At 42.2% G+C, this 19,706-nt stretch overlaps 1 long non-coding RNA gene across 1 annotated transcript; it reads left to right on the forward strand.

Annotated features, from left to right (window-relative positions):
• The first annotated feature begins 286 nt into the window (after window positions 1-286).
• On the forward strand, window positions 287-5,959 carry LOC135412508 (uncharacterized). Its single transcript, XR_010429706.1, has 4 exons — window positions 287-371; window positions 3,233-3,270; window positions 4,294-4,343; window positions 5,615-5,959. It is a non-coding gene; the product is annotated as an uncharacterized LOC135412508 (long non-coding RNA).
• The last annotated feature ends 13,747 nt before the right edge of the window (window positions 5,960-19,706 follow it).

The raw sequence follows: 19,706 nt of genomic DNA on the forward strand, positions 1-19,706 counted from the left end.
TAGTTAAATACATGCCATTATCCCCATTTTCCTAGATTCATAGATCTTAAGGCCAAGGGGGTAATTAAGATCAGCTCTGTTGACCTGCAGCTTAATACAGGCTAAAAACTCTCTTCTGATTATTTCTGCATGGAGACCACAATTTTTGCTTGGGCAACAGCACATCTGAAAACACAGCTAATTATGATTTGAAAATATCATGTGTTACAGAATCCGGTACATCCCTTTAAGCTGTTTGGATAATTAACCTGGTTGCTAACATTTTTGTCTTGTTTCTAATCTTTCAGCTTTCAGCCATGGAATCTTGTTACTCCTTTACACCACAAGATTACAGATCCATCTGCCAGCAGAAATCCCTTTCATAATGGTTTGTAAGTCAGAATCAAGTTACCTTTTGTCTTCTTTTGAATGAGCTAGAAATACTAAGCTTTGTTAGTCTTTTACTATACAGCCAGGTTGTTCCATCTTGGATTATTCTTCCAGTTTTCACCTGAACCTTTTCTTGTTTTAGCTTGTATAAGGCAGACACAAAATTTCCTTAGAATTGCCAAAACCCATAGCTGGCAGTTCCCTGCCTGGGGACTACATCCAGCCTCACAGAGCTGTGAATTAGGCATTAACTCAGAAAGAAGGGTCCACTGAGCACAGAGCTGAAATTTGTCTCGTTCTGGAGTGCAACGATGGTGGCTTGAGTGTCTCTATTGCATTCAAAGAAGCTAAAATCCAAGCCAGTAACACAGGAAAACTTTGTCATTTAAAAACCCAGTTTCATGATGTTGAAACCTTTTAAAAGCCAAATCATCCTGGAGAAAGAGTTTAAAATGCAAGACATCACAGTAGTTTTGTTTCCCTGCAGCTCCAAATCGGTAAAGAAGAGGTAGAAAAGTTCAGAGAAGGACAAGAGCCATGATCACAGATATAGTGAAAATACTTTCATTCAAGGAGTTATTAAACATACTAGACTTTGTCAGCTTGGAAAAGAGTTGATTGAGAAGGGAAGGTGACAGAATGCAACTGAAAATAATGCAGAAAAGGTGAATGGCAATGACTGAGTGCAAAGATGAGGAGGCATCAAATGAAAAGACAGAGTGAACAAAAAGAGATGCTTCTTTATCTGTCCTCTAATAAACTTGAATGGTTCCTGTCATGTGGGCTGTGTGGCTGCTAAAAGTCTATATATATTCCAGAAGCAACTGGGTAAAGGAAGGGATGAAAGATCCAGTAAAGGTCCCCAGTGCCAGCTCAGACTGCTCTTGGGGGACATGTAGGGCCCAGAGTGGTTGAAAGAGAGGTACAGGGAAGCACTGGCTGTGTTTGAGCTGTTTGGTTGTTTGTACTCCAGGCAAGCTGGCCACCGCTGGAGGGTCACTTTGCAAGGCCTTTGATGGCACTCTTTCCTGCTGTTCTCATGGTCTTAAAATGGGAGGTGTAATCGGGAATTTTAAACAGTTGCTTATTGCATGCCCCAAAGCCATACAGCTGCTCAAGTAAGAGCAAAAAAGTTGCACTGGCAAAAAGAACCAGGCTGGCTTGAAATAGGCAAATGTAGCTGAATACAAATGCACACACACTCAGAGGAAAAAGAGATAGTAAAGAATATAAATTATTCTAAACTGGTGGAAAACTAGAAAAAATCTTAATGAAGTGACAGGATACAAGGAAAAAACCTAAGGCAAGAAGGTGAATGATGGGAAAAAAAAGGTTTTGCTACGTCTCATAGTACAAAAAAATTCTAACAACTATTCTAGCCTGTAAAAACATGTTTTTAATGTAGAAATGTCAAATAGTTTCAATATATCCTGTTGTTCCAAGCGGGTTTTCGAAAAGTCTGCATGAAGAATTCACAGAGGGTGAAGACGAAATCTGTTCCCTTCCAACAGTAACTTGGCAATATGCGGAGCAAGAGCTAATAAGCCGGCTGTTTTTAACCAGTAGGTCTGTCTGCAGCAAGAGCTTTAAAGAGCTGGATGAGGAGGTGTGTGGGCTATTAAAGTTAGTAAATCATAGGAATGCTAGAAAGACTTGTCTGGAGAAAAAGCTGATACAGATATTGGTAATTATAGGCATATCAGCTTGACATAGTGAGCATGAGCAAAGTAGAGTGATTTCATTAACAATAAGGCAAAAAGAAAACTACACAGGAATCAGTTTAAGCTTAAGGGAAACAAATTATTCAATAACGAGCATGGTACCAAATCAATTTGTTTTGTGGCAGAGGTGTTGGGGGTAATGTACTCATAATTCTCTAAGTATTTGTTATAGTATTGAATTTTTTTATTAAGAATTCTTCAAAATAACATGACATATTAAGTGGGATTAAAAATACGGTAACATACCGGGTCCAAAATCTGCTGTCAAGGCCCATCTTCAGTAGGAAACTGTTGGCTTTCTTAACCTGTGCTGTTTAACGCCTGGCAGTATGAATTACCTAAAAGCAAATCTATAAGTATTGTCGAAGGCTGGGGAGAGAGGATAATGAAGAAGACACATCATTGAGCTGATTTACTTCTTAAAATGGAAGGCTGCAAATACAGTGTGCTTCAGTACAGCCAAAAGTGAAGTGACTCTTGTGGGGAGAAGATTGGACTTACAAAAAGGGGGATGCTGCTTTGGGTAACAGCAAGCCCAGAAAGGACTTGGCCAAGAACAGAAATCTGATTCTGGAGGGCTCCTCACCCTACAGGCATAACAAGACCCAACAGCTTGGAGCTGAAGCTATAAAGTTCCATTTTGAGTTAAGATTCCCCCTTTTTAACATCGGGAGTTCCTAGCCATCTAACTGCTTCCTAAGGTTTCTAGCAGATTCTTTGTCACCATAAAAGCATATAAAGCTCTTTTATATAGGAGATCATACTAGAAAAGCCATTTTCACCTTTTTCAGTAAATGGACTTCTAAAAATTTCTGTATGCCTACTGCTCTTTTTGTGCTCTTCTACAGACCTCCTAGAAGTAGCCACGGATACCTCAGGAGACCAAACTGGCCCACTGATCCCTTCTGCCTATCTAACCAACACATTTCCAAGTCAGTTTCTGAAATGGGCATAGTATTACTGTAGTAGTTTCACTGGATTTATATAAATGGTTCCTCCACCTCCTTGGTATTTCCTCATGTCCCCTCCATAGCTATACTGTTGCATGGGATGCTCAGCTGAATGATCAGCTGATAATCCTCAACCTTTTTCAGTATCCTGCAGTCCAGCTTTTATATGTCACCATTTCTTTGTTCCTACAGGCACGCTCTGGCTCCTACATTATCAACCACCCAGATTGGTATGTATAAACGAGTCACCTCCCTCACCACTTCATGCTCCCTTATTTTTAGGCTCAGCTAAAACATTGTAATTGATAATTTTAATAATTTAATTCAGATAATGCACTATTAAATGCAGCTAGCTTGCAAACTGATAATAAGCAAAGATCTTTATTGCCCAGCCTAATTCCTGACCACCTATAAAGACTCTTTGACTTTCATGGGAGCTGGATTAAGATTTGACTAGGGAAGTTATATTAGGGTTAGGATTGCAATTTTGCATTTATCTTGTTTTTCCTGCTTGGATTTCCAGACAACACTTCTATCTCAGTTATTTCTATAACGGCAATAAGGGATAAGGCCAGGATTCAATTAAGTTGAAGAATGAAAGGCAGAAGAAACATTCTTCAGTGGTGCAGGATTGTTTCTTTCTGCAGAAGCACACAAAGTGCCTGTTTGTTGTGTGTGCAATTGCCAAGATGAGAAGTTAGAGACAATATTGATTTGGGCTCCCAGCTCTTTGGAAGCAGGCACTGGGTGGAAGCCAAGAAGGCTGAAGTCTAAATGCAAAGTCAGTCAGGCTCAACGGGCCATTCTTTGAGAGAGGGGATCCTTCTTTTCAGCTTTTGCACCTGTGTGTGTTGTGTGTGTGTGCATATGGAGCTAACAGGAGGCAGCATTGTCCAGAGACCACAGCAAGGAAATGAAGGGAAGGACACTCCCAGCTAGTTCATGGTTCCAAACTCTCTTGCTGGGTTGGAAGGCAGTCCATGTGAACTCTTCCCTAGCCTAAATTTAAGTGCTGTGAAATGTGGGCAACAGGATGCATGACATGTTGAGGGTGGTTGGAGGGGTCTAAATGAAAGCTGAAAAGTAAGCAAGTAGTAAGCTTCATTATGAAATTTCATAAATCCTTTTCCTGAATTTTGGTGGATATTAGCTTTTCATATTACTTCATGACTTTGTAAGTCGCGAACTGAGTCCTTCTTTCACCAACCATGAGACAACTTAATCCAAATTGATTTGATTTTTAATTTTTTCAGGTAAACCTTACAAGATTCTGCAATAATTACTCGATGGTGACTTCACACAGGTAAGGAGAATTACAACTTCACCAGCCCTCCTGGGCAGAGTGTTTGGACTAGATGTGGAAGGTGAAGTCTTCATAATTACTGTTTTCTGCCATTTGAAATGTTTCTGCCATGTTCTCTTCCTGATGAGGGGAGCCTGATGACAGAACTGGCATTTCTCTAGCACAAAACTGGTTGAAAAATGTGAATTTGAATTATCTTTTTCTCTTTTATAAACAACACAATTTATATAATAACATTTACATGGCTTATGACTCTATCTGGTTTTTATGGCCTGTAAATGTGGAAAACGTGAGCCAAAGGGCAAAAGCACTCCCAGAAATCAATATAATACAAACAGCCCTGCACAGCCAGCCTGCAAGAAAAATGTGATGGTTGACAAATTCCTTGCTCCCTGCAGTAGTCTGGGTTCTTGGCTAACCTCAAACACGCATCAGTTAAAGCTCTATGTGGATGGCAAGATTTTGCTCACATCGGCATTGTCTGACCTCTCCATTTCTGCTGTATATGTGCGTCACCTCCTGATTGCTCTCTCCGTAAAATAATCCTCCTTAAATTATTTAGATACATATTCCACCTTTCCCTTGGCTGCTGTTCTAATTCTGGTGAGTGAAATGACCTCAATTAGAAATTCTTGCTTAAACATACAATATCACTGAGAGGGTTGCAGTTTGTCTTGTCCCTTCTTGCTTTTCTCCAAGCCCCATTTTGTATGTTTTTTCTTGTCTGCAACTCATTAGCTCCTGTCATTACTTTTCCTTAAAACAAAACTAACTAGAAGATAATTATTCAGTTTGCAAAAAGGAATTAAAAAATGCCATAATTAAGGTTACAGTTTTCCTTTTTACATCCTTGAGGGGATACTATGTTCCCTAATTACATAATCATACAAAACCAGGCCTCATACACACATATGTGGATGTTTTATATCAACAGGGGTTTTTTAATTATTTCATTAGAAATACTTCCAATTTATGGCAGCAAAATTAAGATTGGTATTATAGCTGTTAATTTGTAACTCAGAGCCTTTTATTGTTGCTCATGTTACTGTACTAATTAAGATGCACAGCACTGAATGTCTCTTAACCACACTGTTTTAGTATCACTTCCAAATATGTTTTGCACATTATTCTTATGTCAAAATCAGCAGTAATGTGGCTACAAAAGTAGTTGTTTTCTGACAGAGAAAGGACCTTAGCCTTACCAATTCTTGCAAAGAAAATTGTGTTTCATCCCAGCATCCATTTACCTACAAAGATTTTTTTTTTTTCAGAGAAACGGTCTGGAACTTGCTCTGAAATTTAATTCTGTGGCCCACCAAAAATTTTATCACATTTGTATTTTTTAATTCAACCATCTTACACTTCTGGTGCTTCCTCATTTATTCTGCATTACCCACGAGAAAATCAGGACTGATGACATTGAACTCTGACTTCCATATGAGCCGAGACTTTCCTTCGGGTCAGACTTTTCAAGATCACCCCTGGCTCTTACATCCATGTGATCTGAAGTTCATTGAAAATGCACTTCGATTTTTTTACCACATCTTTCCAAAAGGAAGTTATTTTGTAAAGAAAACCTACATCTGTCTGACATGATTTGCCTTTCAAAAACCTCTCCTGACTCATGATTAATAAATAATTCTCTCAGAATGTACAGTTTATGGTCCAACTGTTTGATCCCTAATCTCCAATATTAACTGTGGATTAACTCATACTTGCCTGGCATTTTGTATCTGTATCCTACACATGAGGCTCTTTTGCATTCTCTCATTAATCTCAGTAATCTCTGGTTCAGACTCAGTACCCACACACGTCCTCCACAGGTTTATTGTTAATATATTTTCTAAATTAATTGAGAGGCAAGGAAAACATTTAGTTTCTTCGTTTCTTTTTCCCCAAGAGCTCTATTTATTGACCCATTATTTTTCTGTAGTTTTTATTCCTCCACTATGTTGATGACATTTCCTTTCTTTAATGATGACATTTCCTTTCTATAAATATTTATACACTTTTTTCTTGGTTTCATTTTTCCCCTTTTGCTCGTCATGTCATAAAGTTACTCATGTTTCTTCCTATAAACTCATAAGATTTCTGTGGTGTTATTTTTTTCTGTACCCACAGTTAGACCATCATTTCTTTAATGGAATACTGGAGATATGGCCGAATTCCACCCTGATAGCATTTGTTGGATTTGGCAGAAAAAAACCAAACAAACCGCATCCGGGAGTCGATTCATACGCAGATAGATTGTAAAATCAATCTTATATTTGCTTCAAATATTTACTGATGTCAAAAGACATCTTTCCTCTTCCTCCTGCCTTTTTCTGCTCCTTTTCCCCATCCCTTTTTTTCTACTGTACATCGCCACATGTTGCACCCTGGACAGTGTCATGGGGCAGCGTCACTGACATCTGATTCCAGTCACCCTCTTGCTCCTAATACCAAACACCTCTGGCACTCATGTTGAAGGTTGCTAGATGAGCATGAAGAACTGCTGTCTTCCACTTGAGCCACTGGACATGAGCAGGAAAAAGAGGAAGGACAGGGCACAGAGGTGTTCGGTTCTGCAAAAGCCATGCAACAAATTTCCTGCCTCTGGAAGATGTTTAGACTACAACTTTTTTTTCCTACATCATCTGGCATCTCTATGAAAATCTTACAAATGTATAATTTAATGGGAAAAAGGGGTTGGTTAAGAAAAGTGGTTGAGGTGAAATCCAGGAAAATGTAAAATATTTGAGGAAAACACAGAAGAGCTCCACTTCAAACTCAGTCAAATGAACATGGCCTTGCTCTATTTTGTAAAACAATTTCTCTAGTTTCTCATCATTTCTAGCAAATATGCAGTAAGAGTGCTGACAGGAGAGGAGGTTTATCATGACAAAGTATGGTCTGGGGCCAAAGTAAGGGTAGGCTTTCTCACTGACTACAACCTTAGGAAGACATTTGAGATTCTATGAACCCAGCCTGTTGAATATAACTATTGGAGAGGCACCTGGGATTTTTTAAATCTCTGTAAATTTATTATGCATGTAAGTGTAGAGATACCAGACTTGGTGTCTGGGTGCACTAGTGTCCAGTGTTTTAATGTCCTTGCTGCCAGTTGCTATGACTTGTAAGTCTTCTCACTGGCAACAGCACTGTCAGTCAGTTTTGACCACCTGTGTGAGAGCAGGAGAAACAAACTAGACCAGGCAAGTTACACCTACTGCCAGTTTTGGTGTATTTATCATTTTATCGCTTTGACTAGCAATAGCACTTTGAGACTCTCACTGTGGACTGGAGCCCTACTGTGCTACGTGCTGTGCAAGGACAAACCAAAAAGACAGTCCTTGTCCTGAATGCTTTACTTTTTCAAGATAAAAACCCATCCAGACAGCAGAATGAGATAAAGGAACAATAGTCATCAGAGCAATAGTGAACCTTCAGCATTATGGGCAAGAGATGTGGGACTCTGCATCATTAGCCCTATGGAAGGATAATGGTAGGATCGCTTTAGTCAAGTCAAAGCCAGGGAAATGGATGTTGCACCAACAGAGATGAGAGATAATGAAGAACACAGTAAGATTCTTGCTGGGAAATTGCTTCATATTCTGTAAAATAAATGATTCAGAAAGAAAAGACTGTGCAACTAAGGGCAGAGCTTGAAACCCCAAAAGATGAAGGAAGTACAGAGAAGATCTCTTAGTTGAAGGGATAGGAAAGAAATGCAGCAGTTGCCAGCATTGAGAGTGATGGAGAGGCCAAGATAAGGGATAAGGAGGAAGGTGGAGTCTTGCAGCCTGATTTAGAACAGATCATTAATGACTTGCCTGTAAATCCCTTGCCAACTCGTGTCCCTAGTGATATCTGAACAGCAAAAATACATAATTTCCATGTCCTCAGTTCCCATGTGTAAAGCAGAGAAGGCTGTTCGCAGACAGGTAGAATAAGCAGAAATCTGCAGAGAAAGCAGTATCCCTGACTGAGAGCTGTGACTGTTCAGGAAAGAGGAAAAGGAGGGGTTAGAAGAGCTCAGCACCTTCCCAGTTGCCCAGTGCAGGAAGAAGGGAGCTGGGAGAGCCTTGTAGAAGCCAGGAGCAGTGGCGGTAATTAGAAGAGGAAGTGTGGGGAGTCCAGGCATGATGCTGAGGTCACCAAAAGCACATGGAAAAAGAAACATGAAGAAAACAATTGAGATGCCAATAATATAATGGGCAAGGGAGCTGATGAAATCCACCAAGAGATCAAGAGCATCAGGACAAAGAGGGAGAGAAAATGGCAAACCAAAAGATAAAGAGCAGGATCATGCTGACACCTCCCTGTGTGTATGTGTGGACAGCAGGCCCTGGTTCCTGTGTCGTGTCCAACAATATTGCTTCACTGTCTTTTCTAAGGAGGCTGGGCAGAGCAGATGGTGAACAAAGATGTTGCCTGGGGCCAGAAGCCATAGGGCTGGTGTTCAGCAAAAGGCTTGGTTCTGCTATGGCCTTCTGCCTCTGCTCATCACCCACCTCTGCCCCAAAATGCACACCTGAAACAAACCATTTTCTAACCATTGTGCTTTTTTAACCTCATCCTACATTTTCTGCTGATGCCTAGTGACACAGGCCTGCTGATGTTTATATCCAGTTTGCTTCTTTTCTCTGTTTCTTCACATTTGGATTTACACCACTGCTTTGTGATGTGTGAGATGGGGAGAGCCTTTACATAATATATAGCAGGGGATGTTTATTAAAAAAAGGAAGAAAACGGAGAAGTGAATGATTTGGTACAGCAACTCAATAAGCTAAAACATATTTTACAAAAAAAAGCATCAGCAGTCGTGTAGTATAATATCACACACTGAGCAAAATTCGTGGCTATGCATAAGTTAGTTCAGTGCCTTGGCAGATAAAAAGATTAATGAAATCTTCCCTTTATGCTCACAGAAAAAACAGTTCTCGCAGACTCCCTTAAATCTCTTGTCATTGCCAAACTCCCATTTTCTTTCTCCATGAACTCAAAAGTCAGGGATGAAAAGGCATATAGAAATTTTGCCAACCTCCAGCTTCATATTTTCTGGCATCAACATTTAATTATCTCTGCAGGCATGCGGCAGGCAAGTCTGTTGCTGTACATTTTTTATACACAGAGGATGAAATTCTGTGTGGTGACAAGAAGGTGTTACCTGACATGGAGTGAGGAGATCAATTGGCCTTAAAATGATTATCTGTGTATCACCAAAAGTGTGTAGGGCACTTTATATAGGAAATAATAAAATTTAACTCACAGTGAAAACTAAATATCTTGATCTCCAGCTTTGCATTGATTTACATAGGCACCCAACTTAACCTGCCCAAGCTGCTGAAGGGGACTGGGAAACCACTGGGCTTGATCCAGTAAGCCCCACATGGACAATTAGAGACAATTGAGATGTCCTTGGATAACATGCCATGGCTGCAACTGGAGTGGCGCAGGGCCCGAAGGCACTGGTCTACCTAGCCATGTCTTGGGAAGCAGAGGGCACCTTGGGCAGCACCAGATAGGTGGCTTTCAGAGTCTGACTGGGTGGCATTGAGCTCCTGGTGAGGTCAGAGGTTTGAGATACCCACGTGTATTTGAAGTGCCTGGGTCAGGTGCCAGCTGGGGCAGTCAGGGGATACTGGGCCAGACAGTAGGGTCAGACTTTCCCCATCACTGCTTTCCCTTCCAGGATGCTTTGTTAACACAGGGAACAATGATGGAGAGGACTGAAAAGTGAACTTGTTGCTCATTGTTTTCTTCAGACAGGACTCAGCTGCAGCCCAGACAGCTGTTCTGTCTGCATTCTTGCTGGTTATATTTTTCTAAGATGCTCATTATTTTAGGTGCCCTGAATTGTTCAAACCCTGTCCTCCTTCACAGCTGCCCTTTCAGCAGCTCTATGGATTGACAATTTATTTTCCTTTACTTTTTGTCCTACACAAGAATAAAAATTGTAGTATGGAAGAGTTCATTTTCATATTTACAAGACTAATGCATGCTGGCAGAAGGAGTAGCTACACATATTAGCCAGTCCCCCGTGAGCACTTTCTACCCCTCTTTCTAGGCCTAGCTCGTGGTCTCTGCTCTGTCATGTCTTTCACCTGTTGAAAAAATGTCTCTTGTGAGGTTTGGTGTGTCTACCCAGATGATCTGGCTGATGAATGAGTCTGTGGATAGCACAAAGCAGCATCTATAGTTATTGGGAATGTCACGCAGCAACTACTAAGTGCACTTTGGGAAACAAAACCCAAAAAGAGATGCTTTAGTAGTTTTTGAGTTTGTTTTTGTTTTTTTTGTTTTGGCTTTTGATTTTTAAAAAATCATTCTGCTTTATTTGAATGCCCCTCCACTGGTAGTCTTTTCTTTTTCTTTCTTCCTTTGGAGGAAGAAAATGTGAAAGGAAAGATGAAAAAATGCAAAATGATGTATTTTTCTCTCGTCAAACAAACCAAAGCTGAATATTTTAACCAATTCCCCTAACTCACATGGCTCTTTGCAATCAGCAAAGAGTGTAAAAATACTTAACAAGCTCTTGCCTAGAAAAATACAGAGTAGTGAGATGAAACTTTCCAGTGTGGTGGGTCATGATGTCATTCTGGTGTCAGGATGGGCTGGATGCCAGACCCATTTCTCTTCTATTTGACTGGATTTCCTGCCCTTGCACCATACAGTCTATTGCTGTAAATCCCAGCCCCTCATCAATGTATTGGACAGCACAGATCATTTGCTATGCCTGCTGCCTGGGGACCATGAACATTCCCCAACCCCAGCAGTCTGCAAGAGCAGATTATGCAAACATCTGTCAGGAGGGCTGTAGGTTTAGCATAAGATGAGGCTTGGTGGCTCACAGGGTCCCTTCAACCATATGGTTGTGCATCCTATTCATGACGTTCTTGCCTTCCTAGGGAGCTCCCAGGAGGTGGCTATCACCAGGACAATTGCTGCTGCCTGATCTCTACCACCCTCTTTCTGAGAAATGCCTTCAGAGCAGGCAGACAGAAGTGCACTGTCTGCCGTAGCTGCCTTGACGGCTGCTGGGACAACTCCTCCTTAGTCATTCCCAAGAGAAAAGGTACCAGGAGCAGGCTGGGGACCAGGCCCAGAGAGGACAGGAAAAGATTGAAAAGCCAGGAAAGGAAGTTATCCGTTGTACTGGTTTATATGTTTGATGGCTCGGGGAAGGATTATGGTTATTGTGTGGAATGTGGGTGAAGTGAGAGTAATAGCCCAGCAAGTGTGTGGCCCAGTATGAAACTGTAAGCTGTGTCTGGCTTTTAATCACTCTGAGAAACATCTGGCTAGGATTAGTATGTTCATGACCAGAGCTGCTCCATTAGTTGCGCCGTCAGGGCGGGCAAGACAGTGGCCAGGCAGAGGACGGAATGCAGGGAGAGTCAGGGATAGAGACTGAAACAAGTAACCTGAAGTGGAGACCTCCCTCAAAACCTCCAAGCAGTTCTTTGGATGACCTCTCTGCTCTGCATGGACCGCAGGAGCAGATTAGGGAGACTTGTCTCCTCCCTCCAGCATCACAATATGCTTTACCAGCAACACAGCCCCAGGCAGCAGGGAGTGTAGGCAGGTGAGGTGCCTCCCACCACCATTTGCCATCCCACCTGCCTTAGTCATTGATTCCCTTGCCCCATCAGCACAAGGGACTGAAAGTCTTGGTCCCTCCATGGTTTTATTCAACCGCATGGTTTGCAGAAAAAGGGTAACACAAGTGTCATCAGTAGGTCTGTTGACCCCAGCTTGGTCCAAGCAGTACTCGAATTTTCAGAGTGCTTAGTGAGTGCATACTGTGGTAGCTGGTAAGTGGTTTCCATGCACTATTGATGTTTGTGTTGTTCTTCTGACAGGTGATACCTTTTTTCCATTGAAATGATATCCTCTCTTGGCAGGCTGCAGTTCAGCAAGGAGATGTGGTCCGTTCCTGCTAATTCTGTAATTGCCATCTAACTGCTAACAGAAAGCTTTTGGGAAGCTTCTTAAGCAGCCTAATGACTTTACATTGTGTACACCTAGAGAAGCACTCAGCCTTTCCAGCTCTGTTGGTGCATTAACATGTCACGTAATGAAACTATTCAGCTGAGATTAGAGGAAATCTGTAGGGGCAGGCAGAGAAGAATTTGTTAGTTATGACTGTGTCTTCCTGACACTTGTATTGCCAGGGTCACAGAAACAGGTGGAGTGAAGCATGAAACAGGTACATTGCTGAGTTTATTAACAAACCAAACTGATATTAAGCCATGTAACAGGCAGAGTACAATTTTCCTTCAAAAGCCAGCTGTTGCAATGTCACCTTCATATTCCTGTAAAGCACTTTTCCTCCCAAGATCTTGAAGCATGTCTTTGTCTAAGCATTCTTGGTTTGCAGATGGGAGTCAGGAGCTCAAGGATGGCAAATTTCAATTGTCCATTGCCTGTGTCCACAGCCTGAGAGCAAAGCTGGGCCTTCAACAGGATTTTTGTGTGTGAGGGCAGTGGCCATGCTACCTTACTTGCCAAATGGGCAACAAATCATCTACTTGGAAGCACCCCTTATTCAACTATGTCCTTTCATTTACCTAAGTTTGGCATTTCTGTTCAGCATTCCTCAAAAATGCCTGTAGCTCAATAAATTTCAGTGTAAATAGGCAGCAATTTCTATTCTATGGCAGAAGCTACCCCATGCCTTGTTATTAATAGTTTTTAAATGCCAAAGTTAAGTGAGCAAAATTGCAATTGTTCTTCTCCTAATCTTCCAGCCACGGGAAGGAGTATTTATGTAGATATTGCTCAGAGTACTTGAGAAAATGTTTGTTTATGGCTTTAAGTAAATTTCCAGCAGAAATTTCCCCATGGGTTATTTCACAGTTCAGCGCTTATGGAAAATCAGCCACAGCAGAGGGGGACAGGCTTCTGCAACCCATCAATTGCTGGGTATCTTATGCTCCTGAGAGAAGCTCTCAGTAGATTCAAGGGACTGCTTTTGTAAGCACTACTAAAATTTCACATGGGTTTCAGAATTTACCCTGGAAAGTCTGGTAGAGAAAACTCATCACAGAGTGGAGTGGTTTCTCAGCGCTCCAAACAGAAGAAATTGTATTTATTTTGTTCTGTAGTTTCTCCATTTCCTTCCTTCCCTCCTGCCTTACCACTCTCCCTGTCTTGCTTTCTCTTCCTTCTCTTCTTTCTTCCCCTTCTTCAACACAGATAATTGAAAAACTGTCATTCTGGAATTCCTTTGGCCCTGCAGAAGGCTTTGAAAAGTGATTCCAAAATAACCCAGCCTTTTCTTTTAATCCATAATTCATCATCCTAAATTGTTGCTCCTCTGCAACCCTGAATAAAATGTCAGACACAGCACAAAGAAAAGAAATCAAGCAAATGAAAAAGGGACAAAAGGAAATGTAGCAAATCCCAAGGGTATCTGCAAAGAGAAATAATTTAATCCAAAAGGCTCCTCAGCTCTCATATAGGAAATCTGATTTGTGCCATGTATTAGGGAAACACAGAACTGGTCTTACATCGAGACATATTGTACAGTGATTTATTGGATGGAATAACATGGAGACAGAACAGAAAAAGACACTAGAAAACAACTTTCTCTACTACCTATACCTTCACAAACAGGACTGCAGTGAGTATCCAGGCCTGGCTCTGTCAAGGCGTTCTCCATCCCGTGGCAGACTTCCATCTGTGGTTTGCTCCAGGTGACACCAAGAGCTGGCACTGACTGAGCCTGATGGCTCTGTCCCAGTCCCCATGAAATATTGTAGCAGTCATGGATAAGCTGGGAGAGCAGAAAGCAAAGTGGGAGGGGATATGAGGGGGTGGTGTTAGTGTCTTCAGGCCCCTGAGACCCATATCTGCCACAAAACTCATAAAGCTTCTGAACACCCAGGATACAGTGATACACATGCCAACCTGAATGTCACATTAATATGGGATTTCTTGAAAATGCCGTCAACTGGAAGGAATCCAGAGAGAGATTTTTGTGGCTTTGCAACCTGTAATCTCTCATCTCTGGCAGTGGTTGCCTAGAACAGGCTCTCCTCCATGCCCTGTGAAGTGCCATCAGCTTCAGGACTAGAAGCAGACAGTTTGGACAGGGTTGAGAGAGTAGGTAGGTAGAAAGCCGGTCAGGCACGAAAGGATCCTGAGAACTGGAATAGTTGAATTAATATGTACAAGTCTTCCTGCTTCCATTGATGTCAGTGGGGGATCTTACTATGGTCTTCAGGGGAAACAGGATCCAGCTCACTTTTGCGAAGAGCAGATCAAAACTGGGGACAAATGCTTGTACATATGATTGCTCTGTGATTTGATACTAGTTTGTTTTCCTGTGTTAGCCATGCAAGGATGTTGGAGAAATCAGATTGAAAAAGAAGATTATAAGCTCTCCCTGTCAAGAGAAAAAGAATGTAGAAGGCCATGGGTCTAGTCAATGCACTTATTATCCTTTCATCCCACTTATCCCCCTAGGTTTGTGGCATTCACATTACAGTTGTCCTTTATATACGCTGGTTTAAGTTAGTCTTGATACTCCATATAATGCCAGGGGGAAAAATTATGATAACCATATGCAAAGCCTTTTGAAAACTTGCTTCACTCTGAGAAAGAGGGGTTAAGTTCTTGATCCAGCAAGGTGTTTAAACATACGCCTTTACTGTAAGCATGTGAGTGGTAACATTGATTTATACTCAAGAATTCTGCTGAAGAGGGGTCTTTGGCCTCTGCCTCAGCAATGCAGCTACATATGCGCTTCACTTTTGGCGTGTGTAGTCCTGTGACTTTCATGAGGAAACTCACATGCTTGGCTGGCTCAGGGCTGAGTCTTCAGGAGGTGGACGGCATTGTGGAATGGCCAGGGTTAGAGGAAATAATATCCAAGATCTGTGTCTGTGGCTCAGTTGCCACCTCTCTCAATGATTTTACTCTGTTGAACTGCTTATAGATTTGGGATAAGCTGCAGTGGTGAGAGAGTTTCTCAGGAAAAAAACATTTTGGCCTCTGCAGTTCTGTCCTTCGCCAGACATGGAAAAGAAAAGATGTAGCCAAAAAGTTTAGAGTACTGAAGAAAAGGATACTATAAAAATTTGGTTTTAATCAGGGAGAGAAGTTTCAGAAAGCAGAGAGGAAACAACAATTTGGGTTTAATTCTGCTTCTTCTGGCAAAATACCACCTCCCCACCCCCCCCGCATGAGATCATTAGTGTGGCTTTTCTCCAAGCCGATAACAGAAGTGCCTGGCTTGTACGCCTTGCTCACATGCTCCGATAAACCCGTTGCCAGCTTTGGGGTTAGAAGGGATTTCTCCCTCAGGTCAGTTGTGCTGACTTGGTTTCCCACTCCTCTGCAGGAATTGTCACAGTTTGCTCCCCTAGACCACTTGAGATGGTATGTCTGACCTCCTCCCACGGCCTTAAGTGGGAATAGCTTTTGGTCTTATACTACAAGACTTGAACTTTTAACGGGCCATTGAGAAGTATTTTAGGGTGGAGTGGACCATCCTTCTGCCGCACATTGCCACCCCACATTGCCTGTGATGCTGGAGTTTGGGATTAGCAGTCTGAATGAAGATGGTCCCTTCCCATGCCATGCCCTCTAAAATCCAGCAAGTGGGTGCATTGAGGGGAGGGAGACCCATTGCAAGCAGTAGCTGCTGGTGTGTTGGCAAACAAATGCTATCTCAGTAAGGGGATAAGGTGGATACATACACAGCGTGTGTTTTGTCAACTCATTTTGACAGCTGGAATATATTCTATCTCGCTGTCAGTGCACAACCTCCATGCTACTTTCAAAGCAGAATGAAGCATCTGTGCCAGGCATGGTACTTAAGATTTGGTGGGAGCTGATCAAACCAAACGGAGAAATATCTAAGCACACAGGGATGTAGGAATGCTGGGGAAAGGATGATGGAGTTGTCTGGGATTCTAGCTTCTTGGGCCTGGCCCAAGGCTTTATACTTTGTTTATACAACAGTAATCCTGAGCACTTCGCGTGATAGATCCCTGGTGATACATTTTAGGGGGAGTTACACTGATTTACACTGCCTGAGGCCTTGGCCTATATTTTCCAAAGAATTTTCCAAAATTTGTTAATGAAAAATACCAGAGTGGTCTGACAGTGCAGGGTTAGGTTACATCAGTGAGCAGGCTGGGGAATGCAGGGAGCCTGTCTCCCCATTCTCCCCCAGGGAAGCCCTGGGTGCTGTCTCTTCCAGTCTGCTGAGGGGTGCTGGGTGAGGGCTGTAGGCATTAGGAGTTTATCTGCTAGCTCCCACACCCTCTGAAAGGCCATCTGTAATGCACTCAGCTCCCACTTTCAAAAGCTGTGTGGCACCCTTCAACAGGCGTAAAGTCTAAAAGTCTCAACACTGATTAACTCTTTCAACCCCCAAGAGCATCACAGAGATATCCTCCTCCCATTGCCTAAATTCATCTCTGACAGTGGCACAAATTAGTGCATTAGTGCATTAGAGCCTGCAAGATCCCATGCCCCAAGTCGTATGGTTCTAAACTTATTCTGCATGGTTCTAGACAGTTGGTTCTACACTTATTCTGCATGCTCCTCCTGCAGCTCAGAAACAGGCACTGCTTTTGCCAGTACCTGCTGTGGGGATCCATTTGGCAGGAGATAGGAAAAAGGAGAACAGGCAAAACAGACATGATCAGAGGGGTCAGGAGATGTTCTTTTGCACTGCTGAAGCCTCAGTCCCATCTCTACATACGAACAGCCCCAGCAGGTCAGCCATGGGATCCAACTTGCCCTGGCTTCTGTTTCCATCAATGGCCCTCATTGGATGTCACACTTTTTTTTGACCTTCATCACCCTCCAGAACCTCCCTGCAAGGCATGTGTTCCTTTGAGTAAGGAACAACACAAATGTAGGTGGCATCTGAGGATTGCTACACAGCTAGGAGGAATTTACTTGTGCTGAGTTTATGGATCAATGGAGAAAGGGTGTAGGAGGAGAGAAGGGATGATTGAACAAAGTATGCAATCTAAACCAGAATTTTTGTCAGGATTTCAAAGTCTGTGTAAACCATATTATTAATATTTAAACAAGGCCTGCTTTTTTTTTTTCTTTCCTTTTTTCCCTTCCTCCTGCCTTCCTGTTCCAGGATTGCAAAACTCATTTCCAAATAGGCTTATTTCTTTCCTGTTACTAATAGCAGAAGAAGTGATTTACATGCACACTGGGAGAAGAAATTTATCTGAAAAGAAAAACATCGTCCTTTCTTCCACCTGTATCCAAACTTACTCTCTTTTCTTCCTTCTTCCCTCAGGGCTCAGACACACGATGGACTTACTGTGGTTTCTGGAGCTGCCATGGTAACTTGATAGTGTGTCCATGCCCAAGAAGAACCCAGCTTTGCATTGTTCAAAGAAAAGGGTCCCCCTTTGAGAGCTGGGAGAGGCTGAGATGTTGAATTAAGAATATTGCCTACAGGCAGTGAGTTTTGCTCTGAAATTCAGCAGACTGCTCCAGTTAGAATTTGCATTGCAGGTTTTCGCCTGGAATTCATTTTAGTGATTCCATCATGCAAACTCTGGCAAAACCAGTTTATAATGGGAACACTATCTTCACTTTAGTGGGAGCAACGAGAGAGCAATATCAATGCCAGTGATTATTTAAGCTTGTTTGGATTATTTTGGTTATTTTGGAAATCTGAAGGTCTTTCTGAAGGGCCACAACTCAGCACCAGGCTGAAAATGTGGTAGCAGGGCTGTGGGTAGCACCTGTCCCTTGGATAGAGCTGCTGGAGAGGGAGGTGCAGACCATGGCCAAATGAACCCTGCAGTCAGGAGCCTTAACCCAATGCTTTTCTGTGCAAGCAGTTCAGGAACCAGTGTAGATCTCACCACTAGCACTGTGTTCATGCTGTGGGAGAAGGGACAGACCTAACTGAACACTTTTGGAGATGAAACAAGTGGCTGTGGAAGGGCTTTGTCACGTGGGAACACATGAAGTTTACAGCAAATACTGATTTTAGTTGGGAAGATTTTCTGTTCGAGGTTGGCAAAGGTATGTTAATTAGTATCATTAGAATTGGGTAACAACACACTTCCATGTAGGGTTGCCTGGCTTTCTTGCTGTGCTTTCAAGCTGAACATATGTTTTCAATTATTAACATGATTAATGGGAATGAGGTGACTTGAATCCCAATGAGGTCTATCTTGCCATCATGCACAAACCCCTCAATATGGGTATGTTTACACAGTGTGGAAGTGCATGATTTCCTTCACCAGGAGGAGTCTTAGGAGATCTGGGTTTCTAGCTCTTAACAAATTTAGATATCCACAATTAGAGCCACTTGCTGTATTCAAGTCTCTGGACTCCTGCCCCTGCCTTTCGAGGAGTGTGGAAGTTGGAAAGTGTTGGAAAGTGCAGGAGCCAGCTCACACTATGCTGCCTCAGCTTGGCCTGGGTTTTGGTCCTGAGACTGAAAAGGTCTGGGAAACATGATACCACCTTCTTCCCATCGTCATCTGGAACAACCTCCAGGATGCATAAATCTCTCATTCAGTTGAGACACTCCTACTATTTTATGTGGGCTCTAAACCACCCTTTCCATTCTTGGTGGGCAAATTTTGCTAAGGTGTGCATCATTTTCACCCTTCCCTATGTTTTTGGAAGGGAATAAGTCTGAGGATCTAGAAAAACAAAAACATATTGGAAATTTTTTTAAGGTTTAATTCCTCTCCAGCTGCCAGAGCCAGAGTTCATCATTATACTTGGACCCTTTTTTACCCCATCAGCTAAGTCCTGGTCTAATTCCTTCTGACACAAGTATATGTCACTCACTCAAAATCTGGAAATCGTATTTTTGCAAGTGAGTCATTCAGCCCATTAACAAACAAGAATATGCTGGGTTGAAGCAAAATTGTAAAGAATGAGTGTATTTGCCAAAGATTCAATCTAGAAATGGACAGAGGTACACCCTTCTTCAGATCAACAGAAACAAAGTAGTGCCATGAGCACTGGAACTAATGAAACCAGACTTCCCATTGGCTCGGGTCTGGTGCTTGAATGAAAGCTCCCATTTAATTTTCCTAGGGTTGCTACACTTTCAAATTTTTTGTCTCTTGCAGATTCTGTGGGTTAAAGTGAGGGTAAGTTCACACTACAGCCTTTACCTCAGTCACAATACAGATTGAGGCTTTCTCCTATGTCTGGATGCATGTTCTTGTTGATTCTGTGAGAAAGTAGCTATTTCCAGGTAAGCTTGGAGCTGCTAAAAAGGTTTGAGATTGCAAGGAGAGCAAGTGGGCAGAAGGAGAATGATCTCTTAAATCATGTTTTTCTTTGGGAAATGTGACTAAAATTGCTATACAGTGCAAGCGCAGATGGTTTTTACAGTACCAGCAATGTGTGCTCATGTGTGTATGC

This window comes from Pseudopipra pipra, chromosome 3 (assembly GCF_036250125.1).
Source record: "Pseudopipra pipra isolate bDixPip1 chromosome 3, bDixPip1.hap1, whole genome shotgun sequence".
In the NCBI taxonomy this organism is placed as follows: domain Eukaryota; kingdom Metazoa; phylum Chordata; class Aves; order Passeriformes; family Pipridae; genus Pseudopipra; species Pseudopipra pipra.